Source organism: Hyla sarda, unplaced genomic scaffold (assembly GCF_029499605.1).
Source record: "Hyla sarda isolate aHylSar1 unplaced genomic scaffold, aHylSar1.hap1 scaffold_412, whole genome shotgun sequence".
Lineage (NCBI taxonomy): Eukaryota > Metazoa > Chordata > Amphibia > Anura > Hylidae > Hyla > Hyla sarda.
Genome location: NW_026610427.1, coordinates 41,759 through 68,533, shown reverse-complemented (window position 1 = coordinate 68,533; position 26,775 = coordinate 41,759). Strand labels below are relative to the sequence as shown.

The 26,775-nt window shown below is 44.9% G+C and overlaps 9 non-coding genes and 1 pseudogene across 9 annotated transcripts; all 10 read left to right on the top strand.

The window, feature by feature from the left end:
• The first annotated feature begins 1,559 nt into the window (after positions 1 to 1,559).
• Positions 1,560 to 1,747, top strand: LOC130333561 (U2 spliceosomal RNA). Its single transcript, XR_008875724.1, has one exon. It is a non-coding gene; the product is annotated as a U2 spliceosomal RNA (small nuclear RNA).
• A 693-nt stretch (positions 1,748 to 2,440) lies between these two features.
• On the top strand, positions 2,441 to 2,635 carry LOC130333556 (U2 spliceosomal RNA). Its single transcript, XR_008875722.1, has one exon. It is a non-coding gene; the product is annotated as a U2 spliceosomal RNA (small nuclear RNA).
• A 2,088-nt stretch (positions 2,636 to 4,723) lies between these two features.
• LOC130333574 (U2 spliceosomal RNA) lies at positions 4,724 to 4,914 on the top strand. The gene has a single exon (XR_008875736.1). It is a non-coding gene; the product is annotated as a U2 spliceosomal RNA (small nuclear RNA).
• Positions 4,915 to 7,007: 2,093 nt separating this feature from the next.
• On the top strand, positions 7,008 to 7,198 carry LOC130333573 (U2 spliceosomal RNA). The gene has a single exon (XR_008875735.1). It is a non-coding gene; the product is annotated as a U2 spliceosomal RNA (small nuclear RNA).
• Positions 7,199 to 13,999: 6,801 nt separating this feature from the next.
• Positions 14,000 to 14,176, top strand: LOC130333551 (U2 spliceosomal RNA; annotated as a pseudogene).
• A 2,080-nt stretch (positions 14,177 to 16,256) lies between these two features.
• On the top strand, positions 16,257 to 16,447 carry LOC130333572 (U2 spliceosomal RNA). Its single transcript, XR_008875734.1, has one exon. It is a non-coding gene; the product is annotated as a U2 spliceosomal RNA (small nuclear RNA).
• Positions 16,448 to 18,533: 2,086 nt separating this feature from the next.
• On the top strand, positions 18,534 to 18,724 carry LOC130333571 (U2 spliceosomal RNA). The gene has a single exon (XR_008875733.1). It is a non-coding gene; the product is annotated as a U2 spliceosomal RNA (small nuclear RNA).
• A 2,092-nt stretch (positions 18,725 to 20,816) lies between these two features.
• Positions 20,817 to 21,007, top strand: LOC130333570 (U2 spliceosomal RNA). Its single transcript, XR_008875732.1, has one exon. It is a non-coding gene; the product is annotated as a U2 spliceosomal RNA (small nuclear RNA).
• Positions 21,008 to 23,098: 2,091 nt separating this feature from the next.
• LOC130333569 (U2 spliceosomal RNA) lies at positions 23,099 to 23,289 on the top strand. The gene has a single exon (XR_008875731.1). It is a non-coding gene; the product is annotated as a U2 spliceosomal RNA (small nuclear RNA).
• Positions 23,290 to 25,377: 2,088 nt separating this feature from the next.
• Positions 25,378 to 25,568, top strand: LOC130333568 (U2 spliceosomal RNA). Its single transcript, XR_008875730.1, has one exon. It is a non-coding gene; the product is annotated as a U2 spliceosomal RNA (small nuclear RNA).
• The last annotated feature ends 1,207 nt before the right edge of the window (positions 25,569 to 26,775 follow it).

Here is a 26,775-nt window from a genome sequence, read left to right as displayed (position 1 = left end):
TCTGTGGTATTGCAAAGGCAAAGACAAATGCTTCCAGCCATCCATTGCACTAATGGATTGGTCATCAGCTGGCTGTCTATGTCCCGCATCAATATAGACCAAAGTACAGAGGGTTAGGCTATGCTATTGTGCACCTACCTGATGCATCAGAAGGTGCGAGGCCCTTGCTAAATTCTGTGCACAGACTTTGAGATCTATGCTTTAGACTGTATCTAAACCTGCTCCAACATGGACTGACATTCTGGCCTACTTTCAGCCGATGCGACTTGTCTGTCGCTGAACAGTCGCTTTTTATGTATTCAGCACCTATGTATAATGTTGTAAAAATGCTCTAGAAGCTAAAGTCGCAGAAATGTCACACATATTTGGCCTGCAACTTTCTGTGCGACAAATTCAGACAGGAAAAATCTGTATAAATCCTTAGAAAATTATCCCCAGTGTCTCCATCTGCTGGCGGTATTGAATAAGCATTGCTGCACTGATGGGGTATGCATTAGACGAAAAAAAAGAAGAAAAAGAAGAATAATACGCCCAGAAAAGAGGCGAAAAGGAGAAAAACGTAAAAAAACGTGAAAAAAAAGTAAGAGGAAGAGAAGGGAAAAAAAGGTGGAAATGGGTTTAAAAGTGATTTCGGCGGAGAAATATATATATATATATATATATATATATATATATATATATATATATATATGCGCACACACACACATAGATATAAACGTATTCTCCGTTGAGATATTGCAGCCGCTGCTGTGTCCAGGCCCAGGAGCCTTAGCACTGTGCTGTGATGTCACTCAATACCACTGACATAGGTGTAAACAACATCTCTCCTTTGCTGTGTATGTGACTATGGAGCTGTTTGGTGATGTCGTCTATTACGGCCTTCATAGAAGCAACAGGAGATTGTTGCATCCATCTTGAACCCTCAGAACTACAGTGCTATGATGTCACTCACTTCCACAGGCCTTGCAGAGTGTAAACAACAACAACCCAGCTTTGTTGTGTATGTAACCAAAGGGATTTGTGATGTCACCTAGAACCTTCACAGCAGCGACAGCTTTATGAGGAGCATCAGCACTGCTCTGCCTGAGCAGAACCATCACCGCCATAGGTTGTCAAATAACCCGGATTTAACCCACACAGGTAAGTCCAATGGGGTGCAGGCATGTCCTCTATGCTTACAGCTTCCCGTGGGTGTTGGTTTGATACCGTTTGGGGACAGCCAAGGAGGCATCTGCAGGCAACAAAGGTAGGTGTGTGCTTGTGTGTGTGTTTCCTATGCAGATCCTAAGCCCAGTGTCACATGCAAGTAGGAGGAGTAAGAAGGGTTCCTGGCAAATCCGGGTTATGGATTGCATTTAAAAAGGCCCCGTGGGAGTGCAATGGGCCCCTGTCTTGCTGCTTAGCAATAATGGTATGGGTTTAGGTTCTGCTGTGTGTACTGGTGGTTGACTGCCCCCCAGCCCAGAGTGTGCATGGAAAATTGTCTGGCAGCCTCCCTGACAGCAAGCAGTGATAGTGCCCATGAAGGGGACCTTGTTGGGCCCGCCCCTTTCACGGTTATCGCTTCTCGGCCTTTTGGCTAAGATCAAGTGTAGTATCTGTTCTTATCAGTCTTTCATGCCGGTGGACAGTAACGCCGGTATGGGGCTGGTGGGGATGGGTGCTGCATGGAGGATGCAGGTGTACCAGGGCTTTCCGGGGCTGGTTCTGAGGAATCAGCTCGACGGCTGCCCCGATGTGACCTGTTCCCTCCGGGTCTCGCCATGAGGCTGAGAGGGTCTAGAGCCGAGGTACTTTTGTGCCTCGGGGAGTGGTGACCCCGAGGTGCCGAAACTCACTGGGAGGATAGGCTCACTGAGTTGAAGCACGGGCACCATAATCTCTTCACCTTGTGGCACTCACCTCTTGATTCCCGGCCTTCTGGCTAGGATCAGAGAAATTTTTATAGATCCGGCCGGATGTCCGGGCAGTATATCTGCACACATTCACTTATTTATTTCTTTTTTGTCTCACTGTGTCACTTTTTGCGTGTTGTGTGTTCACAGGATTGGTCAGGATGCGGTAGCCCTTCTGGGTGTCCCTCCTGGCGGTCTAGGGGAGGTGTGTGTGGCCATTAGGTTCCGCACCTCCCTGCAAACACCCCGGGTACTCCTGCTTTGGCAGGGTACCTACCGTAATCGGCTCTGCGGGCAGATACCTTGGCTAACGCCAAGGGGGATGCCGGGAGCATTTGTGGTCCCCTAGTAGCTTCGGCGAAAAGGGACATCGAACCTGGAACCTCGCAGGTACCTTTTGGTCCGGAGGCGAAGGGTAAGGTTTGTTAGGGGGCCTCTCTCCTATCGGAGAAGGGCTTGCGATAGACCGCATCCTTTGTGCACGTTTTTTTAGTGTAACACGTTTGCACTTTTTCTTGCACTTTGGGTGAATCGAAAGCACGTTCCTCGGCTTTAAATAAAAAAAAAAAAAAAAAAAAAAAAAAAAATCTGTTCTTATCAGTTTAATATCTGATACGTCCCCTATCTGGGGACCATATATTAAATGGATTTTTGAGAACGGGGGCCGATTTCGAAGCTTGCTTCCGTCGCCCTATGCATTGACCCGATATGGCAGTATCTTCGGGTACAGTGCACCACCCCCTTACAGGGTTAAAAAGAAAGATTCCTACTTTCATTGCTACCTGCTTGCTGGCTAGCCAGCTAGCCAGCCCTGTGGGCCTTGCTGCTGCTGCAGCCAAAAAACAAAAGGTGGTGCTGCTGCTGCTTCTGCTGCTTCTGCTTGTGTCTGGCCCCTGTTGGAGCGTCCAGGCACAGGACTTCTGCTGCTGCTGACTAAATGGCCTCCTTAATTGGATCATTTGAGTAGCCAGCACACCTGTGCAGGTAGGGCATGACATGATAGGCAGCTGCCTTGATAGCGGGGTGGGTGCTGAATGTTCCTAATTGACAAAATAAGATTAATGCTTATGAAGAAATATAAAATCTCATCCCTTCCCCAATATCGCGCCACACCCCTACCCCTTAATTCCCTGGTTGAACGTGATGGACATATGTCTTTTTTCGACCGTACTAACTATGTAACTATGTAACATAACATGGGGGGGGGGGGGGGGGGGGGGTCTCCTGGCTGTTCACACAGGTGTGTCATTGCTGTACATTGACCATGCATTGCTTCTGTGGTATTGCAAAGGCAAAGACAAATGCTTCCAGCCATCCATTGCACTAATGGATTGGTCATCAGCTGGCTGTCTATGTCCCGCATCAATATAGACCAAAGTACAGAGGGTTAGGCTATGCTATTGTGCACCTACCTGATGCATCAGAAGGTGCGAGGCCCTTGCTAAATTCTGTGCACAGACTTTGAGATCTATGCTTTAGACTGTATCTAAACCTGCTCCAACATGGACTGACATTCTGGCCTACTTTCAGCCGATGCGACTTGTCTGTCGCTGAACAGTCGCTTTTTATGTATTCAGCACCTATGTATAATGTTGTAAAAATGCTCTAGAAGCTAAAGTCGCAGAAATGTCACACATATTTGGCCTGCAACTTTCTGTGCGACAAATTCAGACAGGAAAAATCAGTATAAATCCTTAGAAAATTATCCCCCAGTGTCTCCATCTGCTGGCGGTATTGAATAAGCATTGCTGCACTGATGGGGTATGCATTAGACGAAAAAAAAGAAGAAAAAGAAGAATAATACGCCCAGAAAAGAGGCGAAAAGGAGAAAAACGTAAAAAAACGTGAAAAAAAAGTAAGAGGAAGAGAAGGGAAAAAAAGGTGGAAATGGGTTTAAAAGTGATTTCGGCGGAGAAATATATATATATATATATATATATATATATATATATATATGCGCACACACACACATAGATATAAACGTATTCTCCGTTGAGATATTGCAGCCGCTGCTGTGTCCAGGCCCAGGAGCCTTAGCACTGTGCTGTGATGTCACTCAATACCACTGACATCACTAGGTGTAAACAACATCTCTCCTTTGCTGTGTATGTGACCTATGGAGCTGTTGGTGATGTCGTCTATTACGGCCTTCATAGAAGCAACAGGAGATTGTTGCATCCATCTTGAACCCTCAGAACTACAGTGCTATGATGTCACTCACTTCCACAGGCCTTGCAGAGTGTAAACAACAACAACCCAGCTTTGTTGTGTATGTAACCAAAGGGATTTGTGATGTCACCTAGAACCTTCACAGCAGCGACAGCTTTATGAGGAGCATCAGCACTGCTCTGCCTGAGCAGAACCATCACCGCCATAGGTTGTCAAATAACCCGGATTTAACCCACACAGGTAAGTCCAATGGGGTGCAGGCATGTCCTCTATGCTTACAGCTTCCCGTGGGTGTTGGTTTGATACCGTTTGGGGACAGCCAAGGAGGCATCTGCAGGCAACAAAGGTAGGTGTGTGCTTGTGTGTGTGTTTCCTATGCAGATCCTAAGCCCAGTGTCACATGCAAGTAGGAGGAGTAAGAAGGGTTCCTGGCAAATCCGGGTTATGGATTGCATTTAAAAAGGCCCCGTGGGAGTGCAATGGGCCCCTGTCTTGCTGCTTAGCAATAATGGTATGGGTTTAGGTTCTGCTGTGTGTACTGGTGGTTGACTGCCCCCCAGCCCAGAGTGTGCATGGAAAATTGTCTGGCAGCCTCCCTGACAGCAAGCAGTGATAGTGCCCATGAAGGGGACCTTGTTGGGCCCGCCCCTTTCACGGTTATCGCTTCTCGGCCTTTTGGCTAAGATCAAGTGTAGTATCTGTTCTTATCAGTTTAATATCTGATACGTCCCCTATCTGGGGACCATATATTAAATGGATTTTTGAGAACGGGGGCCGATTTCGAAGCTTGCTTCCGTCGCCCTATGCATTGACCCGATATGGCAGTATCTTCGGGTACAGTGCACCACCCCCTTACAGGGTTAAAAAGAAAGATTCCTACTTTCATTGCTACCTGCTTGCTGGCTAGCCAGCTAGCCAGCCCTGTGGGCCTTGCTGCTGCTGCAGCCAAAAAACAAAAGGTGGTGCTGCTGCTGCTTCTGCTGCTTCTGCTTGTGTCTGGCCCCTGTTGGAGCGTCCAGGCACAGGACTTCTGCTGCTGCTGACTAAATGGCCTCCTTAATTGGATCATTTGAGTAGCCAGCACACCTGTGCAGGTAGGGCATGACATGATAGGCAGCTGCCTTGATAGCGGGTGGGTGCTGAATGTTCCTAATTGACAAAATAAGATTAATGCTTATGAAGAAATATAAAATCTCATCCCTTCCCCAATATCGCGCCACACCCCTACCCCTTAATTCCCTGGTTGAACGTGATGGACATATGTCTTTTTTCGACCGTATTAACTATGTAACTATGTAACATAACATGGGGGGGGGGGGGGGGGGGGTCTCCTGGCTGTTCACACAGGTGTGTCATTGCTGTACATTGACCATGCATTGCTTCTGTGGTATTGCAAAGGCAAAGACAAATGCTTCCAGCCATCCATTGCACTAATGGATTGGTCATCAGCTGGCTGTCTATGTCCCGCATCAATATAGACCAAAGTACAGAGGGTTAGGCTATGCTATTGTGCACCTACCTGATGCATCAGAAGGTGCGAGGCCCTTGCTAAATTCTGTGCACAGACTTTGAGATCTATGCTTTAGACTGTATCTAAACCTGCTCCAACATGGACTGACATTCTGGCCTACTTTCAGCCGATGCGACTTGTCTGTCGCTGAACAGTCGCTTTTTATGTATTCAGCACCTATGTATAATGTTGTAAAAATGCTCTAGAAGCTAAAGTCGCAGAAATGTCACACATATTTGGCCTGCAACTTTCTGTGCGACAAATTCAGACAGGAAAAATCTGTATAAATCCTTAGAAAATTATCCCCCAGTGTCTCCATCTGCTGGCGGTATTGAATAAGCATTGCTGCACTGATGGGGTATGCATTAGACGAAAAAAAAGAAGAAAAAGAAGAATAATACGCCCAGAAAAGAGGCGAAAAGGAGAAAAACGTAAAAAAACGTGAAAAAAAAGTAAGAGGAAGAGAAGGGAAAAAAAGGTGGAAATGGGTTTAAAAGTGATTTCGGCGGAGAAATATATATATATATATATATATATATATATATATATATATATATATATGCGCACACACACACATAGATATAAACGTATTCTCCGTTGAGATATTGCAGCCGCTGCTGTGTCCAGGCCCAGGAGCCTTAGCACTGTGCTGTGATGTCACTCAATACCACTGACATCACTAGGTGTAAACAACATCTCTCCTTTGCTGTGTATGTGACTATGGAGCTGTTTGGTGATGTCGTCTATTACGGCCTTCATAGAAGCAACAGGAGATTGTTGCATCCATCTTGAACCCTCAGAACTACAGTGCTATGATGTCACTCACTTCCACAGGCCTTGCAGAGTGTAAACAACAACAACCCAGCTTTGTTGTGTATGTAACCAAAGGGATTTGTGATGTCACCTAGAACCTTCACAGCAGCGACAGCTTTATGAGGAGCATCAGCACTGCTCTGCCTGAGCAGAACCATCACCGCCATAGGTTGTCAAATAACCCGGATTTAACCCACACAGGTAAGTCCAATGGGGTGCAGGCATGTCCTCTATGCTTACAGCTTCCCGTGGGTGTTGGTTTGATACCGTTTGGGGACAGCCAAGGAGGCATCTGCAGGCAACAAAGGTAGGTGTGTGCTTGTGTGTGTGTTTCCTATGCAGATCCTAAGCCCAGTGTCACATGCAAGTAGGAGGAGTAAGAAGGGTTCCTGGCAAATCCGGGTTATGGATTGCATTTAAAAAGGCCCCGTGGGAGTGCAATGGGCCCCTGTCTTGCTGCTTAGCAATAATGGTATGGGTTTAGGTTCTGCTGTGTGTACTGGTGGTTGACTGCCCCCCAGCCCAGAGTGTGCATGGAAAATTGTCTGGCAGCCTCCCTGACAGCAAGCAGTGATAGTGCCCATGAAGGGGACCTTGTTGGGCCCGCCCCTTTCACGGTTATCGCTTCTCGGCCTTTTGGCTAAGATCAAGTGTAGTATCTGTTCTTATCAGTTTAATATCTGATACGTCCCCTATCTGGGGACCATATATTAAATGGATTTTTGAGAACGGGGGCCGATTTCGAAGCTTGCTTCCGTCGCCCTATGCATTGACCCGATATGGCAGTATCTTCGGGTACAGTGCACCACCCCCTTACAGGGTTAAAAAGAAAGATTCCTACTTTCATTGCTACCTGCTTGCTGGCTAGCCAGCTAGCCAGCCCTGTGGGCCTTGCTGCTGCTGCAGCCAAAAAACAAAAGGTGGTGCTGCTGCTGCTTCTGCTGCTTCTGCTTGTGTCTGGCCCCTGTTGGAGCGTCCAGGCACAGGACTTCTGCTGCTGCTGACTAAATGGCCTCCTTAATTGGATCATTTGAGTAGCCAGCACACCTGTGCAGGTAGGGCATGACATGATAGGCAGCTGCCTTGATAGCGGGTGGGTGCTGAATGTTCCTAATTGACAAAATAAGATTAATGCTTATGAAGAAATATAAAATCTCATCCCTTCCCCAATATCGCGCCACACCCCTACCCCTTAATTCCCTGGTTGAACGTGATGGACATATGTCTTTTTTCGACCGTACTAACTATGTAACTATGTAACATAACATGGGGGGGGGGGGGGGGGGGGGGTCTCCTGGCTGTTCACACAGGTGTGTCATTGCTGTACATTGACCATGCATTGCTTCTGTGGTATTGCAAAGGCAAAGACAAATGCTTCCAGCCATCCATTGCACTAATGGATTGGTCATCAGCTGGCTGTCTATGTCCCGCATCAATATAGACCAAAGTACAGAGGGTTAGGCTATGCTATTGTGCACCTACCTGATGCATCAGAAGGTGCGAGGCCCTTGCTAAATTCTGTGCACAGACTTTGAGATCTATGCTTTAGACTGTATCTAAACCTGCTCCAACATGGACTGACATTCTGGCCTACTTTCAGCCGATGCGACTTGTCTGTCGCTGAACAGTCGCTTTTTATGTATTCAGCACCTATGTATAATGTTGTAAAAATGCTCTAGAAGCTAAAGTCGCAGAAATGTCACACATATTTGGCCTGCAACTTTCTGTGCGACAAATTCAGACAGGAAAAATCAGTATAAATCCTTAGAAAATTATCCCCCAGTGTCTCCATCTGCTGGCGGTATTGAATAAGCATTGCTGCACTGATGGGGTATGCATTAGACGAAAAAAAAGAAGAAAAAGAAGAATAATACGCCCAGAAAAGAGGCGAAAAGGAGAAAAACGTAAAAAAACGTGAAAAAAAAGTAAGAGGAAGAGAAGGGAAAAAAAGGTGGAAATGGGTTTAAAAGTGATTTCGGCGGAGAAATATATATATATATATATATATATATATATATATATATATATGCGCACACACACACATAGATATAAACGTATTCTCCGTTGAGATATTGCAGCCGCTGCTGTGTCCAGGCCCAGGAGCCTTAGCACTGTGCTGTGATGTCACTCAATACCACTGACATCACTAGGTGTAAACAACATCTCTCCTTTGCTGTGTATGTGACTATGGAGCTGTTTGGTGATGTCGTCTATTACGGCCTTCATAGAAGCAACAGGAGATTGTTGCATCCATCTTGAACCCTCAGAACTACAGTGCTATGATGTCACTCACTTCCACAGGCCTTGCAGAGTGTAAACAACAACAACCCAGCTTTGTTGTGTATGTAACCAAAGGGATTTGTGATGTCACCTAGAACCTTCACAGCAGCGACAGCTTTATGAGGAGCATCAGCACTGCTCTGCCTGAGCAGAACCATCACCGCCATAGGTTGTCAAATAACCCGGATTTAACCCACACAGGTAAGTCCAATGGGGTGCAGGCATGTCCTCTATGCTTACAGCTTCCCGTGGGTGTTGGTTTGATACCGTTTGGGGACAGCCAAGGAGGCATCTGCAGGCAACAAAGGTAGGTGTGTGCTTGTGTGTGTGTTTCCTATGCAGATCCTAAGCCCAGTGTCACATGCAAGTAGGAGGAGTAAGAAGGGTTCCTGGCAAATCCGGGTTATGGATTGCATTTAAAAAGGCCCCGTGGGAGTGCAATGGGCCCCTGTCTTGCTGCTTAGCAATAATGGTATGGGTTTAGGTTCTGCTGTGTGTACTGGTGGTTGACTGCCCCCCAGCCCAGAGTGTGCATGGAAAATTGTCTGGCAGCCTCCCTGACAGCAAGCAGTGATAGTGCCCATGAAGGGGACCTTGTTGGGCCCGCCCCTTTCACGGTTATCGCTTCTCGGCCTTTTGGCTAGATCAAGTGTCTGGTCAGGAGGATCCTGGGAGTTTGTCCTACCTTTTCCAAGGGGGGCTGCTACGAGGAACCGAAAAGGCGATCGACAAGATGGGTGTTCGCATCCGTTACCTTACATCCGGTGAAACGCGGATTCGTTTTTCCTTTCGCTTTGATGTTGATGAAGACAAACAAGAACTCGTCCAACTTTCTTATTTTGTGAAAGAAACTCTCTACAAGCTTCTTGGGGTGAAGAAAGAGAACATCGTCTGTCTCAGAGATCCTCGGAAGGGCAGCTTCATCCTAACTCTGGACTCTGCTTATGCATGCCAGAATCTTTTTGAGAAGCTGAAAAGCAATCAAGACCTTGCTGAGCTTGATGGGATCACGGTCACAGTGTTGTATACTGGTGGCGATATTCCTCTAGTTGTGTGTATGCACAATCCCTTTGTGACTGTGTCCCATATTGAGCTCTTTTTGGGGAAATACTGCAGTTCTGTTAAGTATTCCCATAAGGTGATGAATTCAGAAGACCTATGGACGGGGAAACATAAGTTTTTTGTGAAAATGAAGGAGGATGCTACTGGCATTGGAGGGTTGTGTCATCCACCCTCCAACTTTTCTATCGGTCGGGATAAGGGCTATTTGTTTTATCCCGAGATGCCTACTTTTTGTAGGAAATGTAAGAAATTCGGACATACTATGGAAGTTTGCACGGACACTACAGTTCGCTGTGGTCGGTGCAATCAAGAAGGCCATGTTTCTAAGGACTGTGCTAAAATTGTCTGCAACATTTGTGGTGAAGAAGGCCATGCCTTTAAAGATTGCAGTCTCCGTTCCAGTGTAGCTAGATCGTGGGCTGACCGTGTAGCGGGGAGAGTGGGTGTAGTGCAAGCTGAAGTACCACCTGCGAAAGCACCCCAGCGGTCTGAGGCGCCTTCAGAAAAGCCGGCTGTAACTTCTGATGTCGTGGCGGAGCTTATGGACCTTTCTGCTGTGCCTGAGACAGAGGGGAGACCTTCTGTGGAGGGTTCTGGCGGTGGAGGGTCACTAGTGAGCAGTGAAGCCATGGAGGTTGGCGTGAAGGAGATCAAGCGGAAGAAGGAACTCGGAGATGAGCCACAACTTGGCATTAAACGGCCTGTCAAAAAAAGCTCAGAAGAATGTGAGGACAGTCAACATGCATGGAGGCCTTCTATAAGATCAGCGTCCGATCCAAAAAATATCAAAGAGTTCGAAAGCCCGGAGTCACCTGTGGGTTTCATATCGGACTCAAACTCCAGTAGCGAATAGCTTCCTTAAAGTGCTCCTCTCTTAATGTGAGAGGTCTAAAGAGCCCTACGAGAAGGGCTGCTTTGTTTAGTTTTTTAGAGACCTTGGACTGTTCTCTGTTCTTTTTACAAGAATGTGGAATTGAACATAGTCCAAATTATGAGGACCTTTGTCGTGGCTGGACTTTGGGACCATCGGTCTGGTCGGGTGACAATCTGAACAGATCTTCAGGTGTTGGGATCTTGTTTAGAGGTTCAGATGTACAAGTTTTGTCCTTCTTAGAAATTATACCTGGTAGAGCGCTATTAGTTAATATTAAGTACAATGGCTCGGAGATTAAGCTTTTTAACATCTATGCTTCTCCTGAAAAAAATGTGAGAGCCGACTTGATTAATGATATTCAGGCTTTTATCCCAGGTTCAACACCTATTTTAATGGCTGGAGATTTTAATTGTTGTATGAGTGGTGATCATCGTGAGAGTGGAAGTGTGCATGTCAGAGTGGATAAAACAGAGAAACAGATTAAGAGTATGACTGAGGATTTTAACTTTACCGATGTCTGGAGGAGAAAATACCCAGACGACCCTGGTTACACATGGGAAAATAATGTCTGCAAATCCAGGATTGATTTTATTTTTTTATCGGAAAGTTTTAATCTAGTTGATGTTTCTCTTTTATCGAATATTTTCTCTGATCATAAGTTATTATATGCACATGTCACTTTACCTGGCCTAGAGAAAGGCAGAGGCGTTTGGAAGCTCAACACTACTTTATTAGAGGACATGAAAACAAAAAATGATTTTATTGCTGCTTATAACAAATGGAGATTGCGTCAATCCCAATATAAAAATATTTTGGATTGGTGGGAGGATGTTAAAAAGTGGACTAAACAGTTTTTTATCCGTGTGGGCATCCAAAAGGCTAAGGAGAAAAAGTTATGGTTTAAAATGTTAAACACTAAAATCCAAACATATTATAAACTAAAGCAAGCCGGGCTTGAGATGGATGATGTTATTGCTCAGACAAAGAATGAAATAAAAAATGCCATTAGTCAAAAAGGAAAAGAAATGATTTTTAACAGCAAGGTGCAATGTCTGGAGAATGATGAAAAGTGTTCGAGATTCTTTTTTAAGAAGGTGGTGGGAAAGAAAGAAATGATATCTGTAATTGAAGGGAAGATAACTAATGAAGAGATGTTGCGAGAAGCACAAGTATTTTATCAGGAGCTTTTTAATAAAAAAGATATTGATATTTCCTTTACTAATGATGTTTTAGATACCTTAGATTCAAAACTTGACAAAACTGACCAAGAGAGCCTTTGTGATGAAATCTTTTTACCTGAACTTTTAAGCACTTTTAAGAGTTTTTTAAATGGTAAAACACCTGGTTCGGATGGGTTGCCAGTTGAATTTTATCTGTGTTTTTGGTCCATTTTAAAAGATGATCTTTTAGGTATTTTTAACTGTGCTTTTAAATCTGAGATTTTACCTGCGTCCTGGAGAGATGGTGTTGTTACTCTGATTTTTAAAAAAGGAGACATCTCTAAATTAGAAAATTGGAGGCCTATTACCCTGCTAAATACAGACTATAAGGTTTTAGCAAAAATTTTAGCAAATAGGCTCAAGCAGGTAATTGCTAAGGTTATACACAGTGACCAAGTATGCGGAGTACCTGGAAGGAAAATAAGTGATCATCTAAACCTTGTAAAAGATGTTTTATGGTATCAGAAACAATGTGATCAGAAATTGGCAATTTTATCCTTGGATTTTCAAAAGGCTTATGACCGTGTTTCTCATGATTTTTTATGGTTGGTTTTAAAGAAAATGAATTTTCCTGATTTTATTGTTGGAAAAATTGCACTTTTATATAAAAACTGTTTTAGTCGTATTTTAATTAACGGTTTTTTATCCCAAGAGGTATGTTTACAGTCTGGGGTGAAACAGGGGTGCCCCCTATCACCCATTCTTTTCATATGTGCAATAGAACCTCTGTTGAATGTTTTGAGAAAAGATAAGCTCATTAGAGGAGTGCCAATCCCTGGAAGTGGAGGACAGAGCGTAAAGACGATAGCATACATGGATGATGTTAATATTCTATGTTCAGATGAACCATCCCTGAAACGTGCTATCAGACAGACAGAATTTTTTTGTGAGGGCTCTGGCTTCAAATTAAATAAAAATAAATGTGATTGCTTTGCAATAGGGAATTGGGGCAATACGGAGGTGAATGTGCAATATGATAAAATCAAAATCTTGGGTGTCATCTTTGACAATGAAAATAATGGAGAGGAAAGCTGGTCCATCGTCAAAGAGAAAGTGCAAAAGAAAATAAGTTTTTGGAAAATGAGGAAATTAACAATAGAAGGAAAAGTACTGATAATGAAAGCTTTGTTGCTACCTATCATGCTATATTTAAGCTTGGTTTTCCCACCGAGTGAACGCACCTTAAAGTTTTTAAACAAGATTTGCTTTCATTTTTTATGGGGGTCTAAAATGGATAAACTCAGGAGAGATGTAATGATGAAGACAAAGAAATTGGGGGGTAAGGATGTGCCTGATTTAAAAAGGTTTTTATATATTCACTTTTTTTCTATGTGTTTTAATGGCTTGCAAAGAAACTGTTATTGGTCTTATTTTTTAAAATATGCTGCAGGTCACATTTTTAGAAAAAGAAAGTGGATAACCTTACCTTTAACGTCCCCAATCTTATTTATTCCCCCAGCGCACTATGTGGTTTTAGAAAAGATTATTCGTATTTATGGCATTGCTAATTTTAGTCAAGAAATTTGTAGTAATGCACGAAAATTAGTTCCTGAAATCAGGAAGATAGAACAGATTTGCTTAATATCTAATTATTCCACTGAGAAATCTCTAAGAGTTTGGAGGATGGTGAATATGGGATTCTTATCTAATGACTTAAAAGATCTGGCCTGGCAGATAGCACATCAATGTTTGCCTACCAGAGAATTCCAACACAGAAGAGGATTGTGTCGTAGTGCAAAGTGCCCGAGAATGGGGTGTCCTAGTGAGGAAACAGTTTTACACCTTTTTTGGAACTGTTTTTACGCCCAAGAGATATGGCATTTGATAGGACCCTTACTAAAATTCATTTCTGATCTTAATTTTTTAAATCATGAAGTTATTTTATATGGATTTTATAATGTTTTATCTGTGGAGAAGTCTCGGGTTTTGTGGATTAGTATAAATTGTATTAAAATTGCACTATGGAAGACGAGGAATATTCTTCTTTTTAAAAGAGACACTATTACCTCTAAAGATTGTGTTCGCCTAGCTCTTAGTGAGATGTATGTTTTCTATTTATTGGATAAAAAAAGATTAGGTCACAAAGTGGCTAAAAGTCTTTGGAATCTACATCTGTGGAATATGCTTTTAGCAGACTAAGTGTAATCTGGACTGCGTAAGGTCTTTTAGTCTAAGAATATTATATCTAAAAGTAAAAAAATCTGTTCTTATCAGTTTAATATCTGATACGTCCCCTATCTGGGGACCATATATTAAATGGATTTTTGAGAACGGGGGCCGATTTCGAAGCTTGCTTCCGTCGCCCTATGCATTGACCCGATATGGCAGTATCTTCGGGTACAGTGCACCACCCCCTTACAGGGTTAAAAAGAAAGATTCCTACTTTCATTGCTACCTGCTTGCTGGCTAGCCAGCTAGCCAGCCCTGTGGGCCTTGCTGCTGCTGCAGCCAAAAAACAAAAGGTGGTGCTGCTGCTGCTTCTGCTGCTTCTGCTTGTGTCTGGCCCCTGTTGGAGCGTCCAGGCACAGGACTTCTGCTGCTGCTGACTAAATGGCCTCCTTAATTGGATCATTTGAGTAGCCAGCACACCTGTGCAGGTAGGGCATGACATGATAGGCAGCTGCCTTGATAGCGGGTGGGTGCTGAATGTTCCTAATTGACAAAATAAGATTAATGCTTATGAAGAAATATAAAATCTCATCCCTTCCCCAATATCGCGCCACACCCCTACCCCTTAATTCCCTGGTTGAACGTGATGGACATATGTCTTTTTTCGACCGTACTAACTATGTAACTATGTAACATAACATGGGGGGGGGGGGGTCTCCTGGCTGTTCACACAGGTGTGTCATTGCTGTACATTGACCATGCATTGCTTCTGTGGTATTGCAAAGGCAAAGACAAATGCTTCCAGCCATCCATTGCACTAATGGATTGGTCATCAGCTGGCTGTCTATGTCCCGCATCAATATAGACCAAAGTACAGAGGGTTAGGCTATGCTATTGTGCACCTACCTGATGCATCAGAAGGTGCGAGGCCCTTGCTAAATTCTGTGCACAGACTTTGAGATCTATGCTTTAGACTGTATCTAAACCTGCTCCAACATGGACTGACATTCTGGCCTACTTTCAGCCGATGCGACTTGTCTGTCGCTGAACAGTCGCTTTTTATGTATTCAGCACCTATGTATAATGTTGTAAAAATGCTCTAGAAGCTAAAGTCGCAGAAATGTCACACATATTTGGCCTGCAACTTTCTGTGCGACAAATTCAGACAGGAAAAATCAGTATAAATCCTTAGAAAATTATCCCCCAGTGTCTCCATCTGCTGGCGGTATTGAATAAGCATTGCTGCACTGATGGGGTATGCATTAGACGAAAAAAAAGAAGAAAAAGAAGAATAATACGCCCAGAAAAGAGGCGAAAAGGAGAAAAACGTAAAAAAACGTGAAAAAAAAGTAAGAGGAAGAGAAGGGAAAAAAAGGTGGAAATGGGTTTAAAAGTGATTTCGGCGGAGAAATATATATATATATATATATATATATATATATATATATATATGCGCACACACACACATAGATATAAACGTATTCTCCGTTGAGATATTGCAGCCGCTGCTGTGTCCAGGCCCAGGAGCCTTAGCACTGTGCTGTGATGTCACTCAATACCACTGACATCACTAGGTGTAAACAACATCTCTCCTTTGCTGTGTATGTGACTATGGAGCTGTTTGGTGATGTCGTCTATTACGGCCTTCATAGAAGCAACAGGAGATTGTTGCATCCATCTTGAACCCTCAGAACTACAGTGCTATGATGTCACTCACTTCCACAGGCCTTGCAGAGTGTAAACAACAACAACCCAGCTTTGTTGTGTATGTAACCAAAGGGATTTGTGATGTCACCTAGAACCTTCACAGCAGCGACAGCTTTATGAGGAGCATCAGCACTGCTCTGCCTGAGCAGAACCATCACCGCCATAGGTTGTCAAATAACCCGGATTTAACCCACACAGGTAAGTCCAATGGGGTGCAGGCATGTCCTCTATGCTTACAGCTTCCCGTGGGTGTTGGTTTGATACCGTTTGGGGACAGCCAAGGAGGCATCTGCAGGCAACAAAGGTAGGTGTGTGCTTGTGTGTGTGTTTCCTATGCAGATCCTAAGCCCAGTGTCACATGCAAGTAGGAGGAGTAAGAAGGGTTCCTGGCAAATCCGGGTTATGGATTGCATTTAAAAAGGCCCCGTGGGAGTGCAATGGGCCCCTGTCTTGCTGCTTAGCAATAATGGTATGGGTTTAGGTTCTGCTGTGTGTACTGGTGGTTGACTGCCCCCCAGCCCAGAGTGTGCATGGAAAATTGTCTGGCAGCCTCCCTGACAGCAAGCAGTGATAGTGCCCATGAAGGGGACCTTGTTGGGCCCGCCCCTTTCACGGTTATCGCTTCTCGGCCTTTTGGCTAAGATCAAGTGTAGTATCTGTTCTTATCAGTTTAATATCTGATACGTCCCCTATCTGGGGACCATATATTAAATGGATTTTTGAGAACGGGGGCCGATTTCGAAGCTTGCTTCCGTCGCCCTATGCATTGACCCGATATGGCAGTATCTTCGGGTACAGTGCACCACCCCCTTACAGGGTTAAAAAGAAAGATTCCTACTTTCATTGCTACCTGCTTGCTGGCTAGCCAGCTAGCCAGCCCTGTGGGCCTTGCTGCTGCTGCAGCCAAAAAACAAAAGGTGGTGCTGCTGCTGCTTCTGCTGCTTCTGCTTGTGTCTGGCCCCTGTTGGAGCGTCCAGGCACAGGACTTCTGCTGCTGCTGACTAAATGGCCTCCTTAATTGGATCATTTGAGTAGCCAGCACACCTGTGCAGGTAGGGCATGACATGATAGGCAGCTGCCTTGATAGCGGGTGGGTGCTGAATGTTCCTAATTGACAAAATAAGATTAATGCTTATGAAGAAATATAAAATCTCATCCCTTCCCCAATATCGCGCCACACCCCTACCCCTTAATTCCCTGGTTGAACGTGATGGACATATGTCTTTTTTCGACCGTACTAACTATGTAACTATGTAACATAACATGGGGGGGGGGGGGGGGGGGTCTCCTGGCTGTTCACACAGGTGTGTCATTGCTGTACATTGACCATGCATTGCTTCTGTGGTATTGCAAAGGCAAAGACAAATGCTTCCAGCCATCCATTGCACTAATGGATTGGTCATCAGCTGGCTGTCTATGTCCCGCATCAATATAGACCAAAGTACAGAGGGTTAGGCTATGCTATTGTGCACCTACCTGATGCAAGAAGGTGCGAGGCCCTTGCTAAATTCTGTGCACAGACTTTGAGATCTATGCTTTAGACTGTATCTAAACCTGCTCCAACATGGACTGACATTCTGGCCTACTTTCAGCCGATGCGACTTGTCTGTCGCTGAACAGTCGCTTTTTATGTATTCAGCACCTATGTATAATGTTGTAAAAATGCTCTAGAAGCTAAAGTCGCAGAAATGTCACACATATTTGGCCTGCAACTTTCTGTGCGACAAATTCAGACAGGAAAAATCAGTATAAATCCTTAGAAAATTATCCCCCAGTGTCTCCATCTGCTGGCGGTATTGAATAAGCATTGCTGCACTGATGGGGTATGCATTAGACGAAAAAAAAGAAGAAAAAGAAGAATAATACGCCCAGAAAAGAGGCGAAAAGGAGAAAAACGTAAAAAAACGTGAAAAAAAAGTAAGAGGAAGAGAAGGGAAAAAAAGGTGGAAATGGGTTTAAAAGTGATTTCGGCGGAGAAATATATATATATATATATATATATATATATATATATATATATATGCGCACACACACACATAGATATAAACGTATTCTCCGTTGAGATATTGCAGCCGCTGCTGTGTCCAGGCCCAGGAGCCTTAGCACTGTGCTGTGATGTCACTCAATACCACTGACATCACTAGGTGTAAACAACATCTCTCCTTTGCTGTGTATGTGACTATGGAGCTGTTTGGTGATGTCGTCTATTACGGCCTTCATAGAAGCAACAGGAGATTGTTGCATCCATCTTGAACCCTCAGAACTACAGTGCTATGATGTCACTCACTTCCACAGGCCTTGCAGAGTGTAAACAACAACAACCCAGCTTTGTTGTGTATGTAACCAAAGGGATTTGTGATGTCACCTAGAACCTTCACAGCAGCGACAGCTTTATGAGGAGCATCAGCACTGCTCTGCCTGAGCAGAACCATCACCGCCATAGGTTGTCAAATAACCCGGATTTAACCCACACAGGTAAGTCCAATGGGGTGCAGGCATGTCCTCTATGCTTACAGCTTCCCGTGGGTGTTGGTTTGATACCGTTTGGGGACAGCCAAGGAGGCATCTGCAGGCAACAAAGGTAGGTGTGTGCTTGTGTGTGTGTTTCCTATGCAGATCCTAAGCCCAGTGTCACATGCAAGTAGGAGGAGTAAGAAGGGTTCCTGGCAAATCCGGGTTATGGATTGCATTTAAAAAGGCCCCGTGGGAGTGCAATGGGCCCCTGTCTTGCTGCTTAGCAATAATGGTATGGGTTTAGGTTCTGCTGTGTGTACTGGTGGTTGACTGCCCCCCAGCCCAGAGTGTGCATGGAAAATTGTCTGGCAGCCTCCCTGACAGCAAGCAGTGATAGTGCCCATGAAGGGGACCTTGTTGGGCCCGCCCCTTTCACGGTTATCGCTTCTCGGCCTTTTGGCTAAGATCAAGTGTAGTATCTGTTCTTATCAGTTTAATATCTGATACGTCCCCTATCTGGGGACCATATATTAAATGGATTTTTGAGAACGGGGGCCGATTTCGAAGCTTGCTTCCGTCGCCCTATGCATTGACCCGATATGGCAGTATCTTCGGGTACAGTGCACCACCCCCTTACAGGGTTAAAAAGAAAGATTCCTACTTTCATTGCTACCTGCTTGCTGGCTAGCCAGCTAGCCAGCCCTGTGGGCCTTGCTGCTGCTGCAGCCAAAAAACAAAAGGTGGTGCTGCTGCTGCTTCTGCTGCTTCTGCTTGTGTCTGGCCCCTGTTGGAGCGTCCAGGCACAGGACTTCTGCTGCTGCTGACTAAATGGCCTCCTTAATTGGATCATTTGAGTAGCCAGCACACCTGTGCAGGTAGGGCATGACATGATAGGCAGCTGCCTTGATAGCGGGTGGGTGCTGAATGTTCCTAATTGACAAAATAAGATTAATGCTTATGAAGAAATATAAAATCTCATCCCTTCCCCAATATCGCGCCACACCCCTACCCCTTAATTCCCTGGTTGAACGTGATGGACATATGTCTTTTTTCGACCGTACTAACTATGTAACTATGTAACATAACATGGGGGGGGGGGGGGGGGTCTCCTGGCTGTTCACACAGGTGTGTCATTGCTGTACATTGACCATGCATTGCTTCTGTGGTATTGCAAAGGCAAAGACAAATGCTTCCAGCCATCCATTGCACTAATGGATTGGTCATCAGCTGGCTGTCTATGTCCCGCATCAATATAGACCAAAGTACAGAGGGTTAGGCTATGCTATTGTGCACCTACCTGATGCATCAGAAGGTGCGAGGCCCTTGCTAAATTCTGTGCACAGACTTTGAGATCTATGCTTTAGACTGTATCTAAACCTGCTCCAACATGGACTGACATTCTGGCCTACTTTCAGCCGATGCGACTTGTCTGTCGCTGAACAGTCGCTTTTTATGTATTCAGCACCTATGTATAATGTTGTAAAAATGCTCTAGAAGCTAAAGTCGCAGAAATGTCACACATATTTGGCCTGCAACTTTCTGTGCGACAAATTCAGACAGGAAAAATCAGTATAAATCCTTAGAAAATTATCCCCCAGTGTCTCCATCTGCTGGCGGTATTGAATAAGCATTGCTGCACTGATGGGGTATGCATTAGACGAAAAAAAAGAAGAAAAAGAAGAATAATACGCCCAGAAAAGAGGCGAAAAGGAGAAAAACGTAAAAAAACGTGAAAAAAAAGTAAGAGGAAGAGAAGGGAAAAAAAGGTGGAAATGGGTTTAAAAGTGATTTCGGCGGAGAAATATATATATATATATATATATATATATATATATATATATATATATATATGCGCACACACACACATAGATATAAACGTATTCTCCGTTGAGATATTGCAGCCGCTGCTGTGTCCAGGCCCAGGAGCCTTAGCACTGTGCTGTGATGTCACTCAATACCACTGACATCACTAGGTGTAAACAACATCTCTCCTTTGCTGTGTATGTGACTATGGAGCTGTTTGGTGATGTCGTCTATTACGGCCTTCATAGAAGCAACAGGAGATTGTTGCATCCATCTTGAACCCTCAGAACTACAGTGCTATGATGTCACTCACTTCCACAGGCCTTGCAGAGTGTAAACAACAACAACCCAGCTTTGTTGTGTATGTAACCAAAGGGATTTGTGATGTCACCTAGAACCTTCACAGCAGCGACAGCTTTATGAGGAGCATCAGCACTGCTCTGCCTGAGCAGAACCATCACCGCCATAGGTTGTCAAATAACCCGGATTTAACCCACACAGGTAAGTCCAATGGGGTGCAGGCATGTCCTCTATGCTTACAGCTTCCCGTGGGTGTTGGTTTGATACCGTTTGGGGACAGCCAAGGAGGCATCTGCAGGCAACAAAGGTAGGTGTGTGCTTGTGTGTGTGTTTCCTATGCAGATCCTAAGCCCAGTGTCACATGCAAGTAGGAGGAGTAAGAAGGGTTCCTGGCAAATCCGGGTTATGGATTGCATTTAAAAAGGCCCCGTGGGAGTGCAATGGGCCCCTGTCTTGCTGCTTAGCAATAATGGTATGGGTTTAGGTTCTGCTGTGTGTACTGGTGGTTGACTGCCCCCCAGCCCAGAGTGTGCATGGAAAATTGTCTGGCAGCCTCCCTGACAGCAAGCAGTGATAGTGCCCATGAAGGGGACCTTGTTGGGCCCGCCCCTTTCACGGTTATCGCTTCTCGGCCTTTTGGCTAAGATCAAGTGTAGTATCTGTTCTTATCAGTTTAATATCTGATACGTCCCCTATCTGGGGACCATATATTAAATGGATTTTTGAGAACGGGGGCCGATTTCGAAGCTTGCTTCCGTCGCCCTATGCATTGACCCGATATGGCAGTATCTTCGGGTACAGTGCACCACCCCCTTACAGGGTTAAAAAGAAAGATTCCTACTTTCATTGCTACCTGCTTGCTGGCTAGCCAGCTAGCCAGCCCTGTGGGCCTTGCTGCTGCTGCAGCCAAAAAACAAAAGGTGGTGCTGCTGCTGCTTCTGCTGCTTCTGCTTGTGTCTGGCCCCTGTTGGAGCGTCCAGGCACAGGACTTCTGCTGCTGCTGACTAAATGGCCTCCTTAATTGGATCATTTGAGTAGCCAGCACACCTGTGCAGGTAGGGCATGACATGATAGGCAGCTGCCTTGATAGCGGGTGGGTGCTGAATGTTCCTAATTGACAAAATAAGATTAATGCTTATGAAGAAATATAAAATCTCATCCCTTCCCCAATATCGCGCCACACCCCTACCCCTTAATTCCCTTGTTGAACGTGATGGACATATGTCTTTTTTCGACCGTACTAACTATGTAACTATGTAACATAACATGGGGGGGGGGGGGGGGGGGGTCTCCTGGCTGTTCACACAGGTGTGTCATTGCTGTACATTGACCATGCATTGCTTCTGTGGTATTGCAAAGGCAAAGACAAATGCTTCCAGCCATCCATTGCACTAATGGATTGGTCATCAGCTGGCTGTCTATGTCCCGCATCAATATAGACCAAAGTACAGAGGGTTAGGCTATGCTATTGTGCACCTACCTGATGCATCAGAAGGTGCGAGGCCCTTGCTAAATTCTGTGCACAGACTTTGAGATCTATGCTTTAGACTGTATCTAAACCTGCTCCAACATGGACTGACATTCTGGCCTACTTTCAGCCGATGCGACTTGTCTGTCGCTGAACAGTCGCTTTTTATGTATTCAGCACCTATGTATAATGTTGTAAAAATGCTCTAGAAGCTAAAGTCGCAGAAATGTCACACATATTTGGCCTGCAACTTTCTGTGCGACAAATTCAGACAGGAAAAATCAGTATAAATCCTTAGAAAATTATCCCCCAGTGTCTCCATCTGCTGGCGGTATTGAATAAGCATTGCTGCACTGATGGGGTATGCATTAGACGAAAAAAAAGAAGAAAAAGAAGAATAATACGCCCAGAAAAGAGGCGAAAAGGAGAAAAACGTAAAAAAACGTGAAAAAAAAGTAAGAGGAAGAGAAGGGAAAAAAAGGTGGAAATGGGTTTAAAAGTGATTTCGGCGGAGAAATATATATATATATATATATATATATATATATATATATATATATATGCGCACACACACACATAGATATAAACGTATTCTCCGTTGAGATATTGCAGCCGCTGCTGTGTCCAGGCCCAGGAGCCTTAGCACTGTGCTGTGATGTCACTCAATACCACTGACATCACTAGGTGTAAACAACATCTCTCCTTTGCTGTGTATGTGACTATGGAGCTGTTTGGTGATGTCGTCTATTACGGCCTTCATAGAAGCAACAGGAGATTGTTGCATCCATCTTGAACCCTCAGAACTACAGTGCTATGATGTCACTCACTTCCACAGGCCTTGCAGAGTGTAAACAACAACAACCCAGCTTTGTTGTGTATGTAACCAAAGGGATTTGTGATGTCACCTAGAACCTTCACAGCAGCGACAGCTTTATGAGGAGCATCAGCACTGCTCTGCCTGAGCAGAACCATCACCGCCATAGGTTGTCAAATAACCCGGATTTAACCCACACAGGTAAGTCCAATGGGGTGCAGGCATGTCCTCTATGCTTACAGCTTCCCGTGGGTGTTGGTTTGATACCGTTTGGGGACAGCCAAGGAGGCATCTGCAGGCAACAAAGGTAGGTGTGTGCTTGTGTGTGTGTTTCCTATGCAGATCCTAAGCCCAGTGTCACATGCAAGTAGGAGGAGTAAGAAGGGTTCCTGGCAAATCCGGGTTATGGATTGCATTTAAAAAGGCCCCGTGGGAGTGCAATGGGCCCCTGTCTTGCTGCTTAGCAATAATGGTATGGGTTTAGGTTCTGCTGTGTGTACTGGTGGTTGACTGCCCCCCAGCCCAGAGTGTGCATGGAAAATTGTCTGGCAGCCTCCCTGACAGCAAGCAGTGATAGTGCCCATGAAGGGGACCTTGTTGGGCCCGCCCCTTTCACGGTTATCGCTTCTCGGCCTTTTGGCTAAGATCAAGTGTAGTATCTGTTCTTATCAGTTTAATATCTGATACGTCCCCTATCTGGGGACCATATATTAAATGGATTTTTGAGAACGGGGGCCGATTTCGAAGCTTGCTTCCGTCGCCCTATGCATTGACCCGATATGGCAGTATCTTCGGGTACAGTGCACCACCCCCTTACAGGGTTAAAAAGAAAGATTCCTACTTTCATTGCTACCTGCTTGCTGGCTAGCCAGCTAGCCAGCCCTGTGTGCCTTGCTGCTGCTGCAGCCAAAAAACAAAAGGTGGTGCTGCTGCTGCTTCTGCTGCTTCTGCTTGTGTCTGGCCCCTGTTGGAGCGTCCAGGCACAGGACTTCTGCTGCTGCTGACTAAATGGCCTCCTTAATTGGATCATTTGAGTAGCCAGCACACCTGTGCAGGTAGGGCATGACATGATAGGCAGCTGCCTTGATAGCGGGTGGGTGCTGAATGTTCCTAATTGACAAAATAAGATTAATGCTTATGAAGAAATATAAAATCTCATCCCTTCCCCAATATCGCGCCACACCCCTACCCCTTAATTCCCTGGTTGAACGTGATGGACATATGTCTTTTTTCGACCGTACTAACTATGTAACTATGTAACATAACATGGGGGGGGGGGGGGGGGGGGGGGGTCTCCTGGCTGTTCACACAGGTGTGTCATTGCTGTACATTGACCATGCATTGCTTCTGTGGTATTGCAAAGGCAAAGACAAATGCTTCCAACCATCCATTGCACTAATGGATTGGTCATCAGCTGGCTGTCTATGTCCCGCATCAATATAGACCAAAGTACAGAGGGTTAGGCTATGCTATTGTGCACCTACCTGATGCATCAGAAGGTGCGAGGCCCTTGCTAAATTCTGTGCACAGACTTTGAGATCTATGCTTTAGACTGTATCTAAACCTGCTCCAACATGGACTGACATTCTGGCCTACTTTCAGCCGATGCGACTTGTCTGTCGCTGAACAGTCGCTTTTTATGTATTCAGCACCTATGTATAATGTTGTAAAAATGCTCTAGAAGCTAAAGTCGCAGAAATGTCACACATATTTGGCCTGCAACTTTCTGTGCGACAAATTCAGACAGGAAAAATCAGTATAAATCCTTAGAAAATTATCCCCCAGTGTCTCCATCTGCTGGCGGTATTGAATAAGCATTGCTGCACTGATGGGGTATGCATTAGACGAAAAAAAAGAAGAAAAAGAAGAATAATACGCCCAGAAAAGAGGCGAAAAGGAGAAAAACGTAAAAAAACGTGAAAAAAAAGTAAGAGGAAGAGAAGGGAAAAAAAGGTGGAAATGGGTTTAAAAGTGATTTCGGCGGAGAAATATATATATATATATATATATATATATATATATATATATATGCGCACACACACACATAGATATAAACGTATTCTCCGTTGAGATATTGCAGCCGCTGCTGTGTCCAGGCCCAGGAGCCTTAGCACTGTGCTGTGATGTCACTCAATACCACTGACATCACTAGGTGTAAACAACATCTCTCCTTTGCTGTGTATGTGACTATGGAGCTGTTTGGTGATGTCGTCTATTACGGCCTTCATAGAAGCAACAGGAGATTGTTGCATCCATCTTGAACCCTCAGAACTACAGTGCTATGATGTCACTCACTTCCACAGGCCTTGCAGAGTGTAAACAACAACAACCCAGCTTTGTTGTGTATGTAACCAAAGGGATTTGTGATGTCACCTAGAACCTTCACAGCAGCGACAGCTTTATGAGGAGCATCAGCACTGCTCTGCCTGAGCAGAACCATCACCGCCATAGGTTGTCAAATAACCCGGATTTAACCCACACAGGTAAGTCCAATGGGGTGCAGGCATGTCCTCTATGCTTACAGCTTCCCGTGGGTGTTGGTTTGATACCGTTTGGGGACAGCCAAGGAGGCATCTGCAGGCAACAAAGGTAGGTGTGTGCTTGTGTGTGTGTTTCCTATGCAGATCCTAAGCCCAGTGTCACATGCAAGTAGGAGGAGTAAGAAGGGTTCCTGGCAAATCCGGGTTATGGATTGCATTTAAAAAGGCCCCGTGGGAGTGCAATGGGCCCCTGTCTTGCTGCTTAGCAATAATGGTATGGGTTTAGGTTCTGTGTGTACTGGTGGTTGACTGCCCCCCAGCCCAGAGTGTGCATGGAAAATTGTCTGGCAGCCTCCCTGACAGCAAGCAGTGATAGTGCCCATGAAGGGGACCTTGTTGGGCCCGCCCCTTTCACGGTTATCGCTTCTCGGCCTTTTGGCTAAGATCAAGTGTAGTATCTGTTCTTATCAGTTTAATATCTGATACGTCCCCTATCTGGGGACCATATATTAAATGGATTTTTGAGAACGGGGGCCGATTTCGAAGCTTGCTTCCGTCGCCCTATGCATTGACCCGATATGGCAGTATCTTCGGGTACAGTGCACCACCCCCTTACAGGGTTAAAAAGAAAGATTCCTACTTTCATTGCTACCTGCTTGCTGGCTAGCCAGCTAGCCAGCCCTGTGGGCCTTGCTGCTGCTGCAGCCAAAAAACAAAAGGTGGTGCTGCTGCTGCTTCTGCTGCTTCTGCTTGTGTCTGGCCCCTGTTGGAGCGTCCAGGCACAGGACTTCTGCTGCTGCTGACTAAATGGCCTCCTTAATTGGATCATTTGAGTAGCCAGCACACCTGTGCAGGTAGGGCATGACATGATAGGCAGCTGCCTTGATAGCGGGTGGGTGCTGAATGTTCCTAATTGACAAAATAAGATTAATGCTTATGAAGAAATATAAAATCTCATCCCTTCCCCAATATCGCGCCACACCCCTACCCCTTAATTCCCTGGTTGAACGTGATGGACATATGTCTTTTTTCGACCGTACTAACTATGTAACTATGTAACATAACATGGGGGGGGGGGGGGGGTCTCCTGGCTGTTCACACAGGTGTGTCATTGCTGTACATTGACCATGCATTGCTTCTGTGGTATTGCAAAGGCAAAGACAAATGCTTCCAGCCATCCATTGCACTAATGGATTGGTCATCAGCTGGCTGTCTATGTCCCGCATCAATATAGACCAAAGTACAGAGGGTTAGGCTATGCTATTGTGCACCTACCTGATGCATCAGAAGGTGCGAGGCCCTTGCTAAATTCTGTGCACAGACTTTGAGATCTATGCTTTAGACTGTATCTAAACCTGCTCCAACATGGACTGACATTCTGGCCTACTTTCAGCCGATGCGACTTGTCTGTCGCTGAACAGTCGCTTTTTATGTATTCAGCACCTATGTATAATGTTGTAAAAATGCTCTAGAAGCTAAAGTCGCAGAAATGTCACACATATTTGGCCTGCAACTTTCTGTGCGACAAATTCAGACAGGAAAAATCAGTATAAATCCTTAGAAAATTATCCCCCAGTGTCTCCATCTGCTGGCGGTATTGAATAAGCATTGCTGCACTGATGGGGTATGCATTAGACGAAAAAAAAGAAGAAAAAGAAGAATAATACGCCCAGAAAAGAGGCGAAAAGGAGAAAAACGTAAAAAAACGTGAAAAAAAAGTAAGAGGAAGAGAAGGGAAAAAAAGGTGGAAATGGGTTTAAAAGTGATTTCGGCGGAGAATATATATATATATATATATATATATATATATATATATA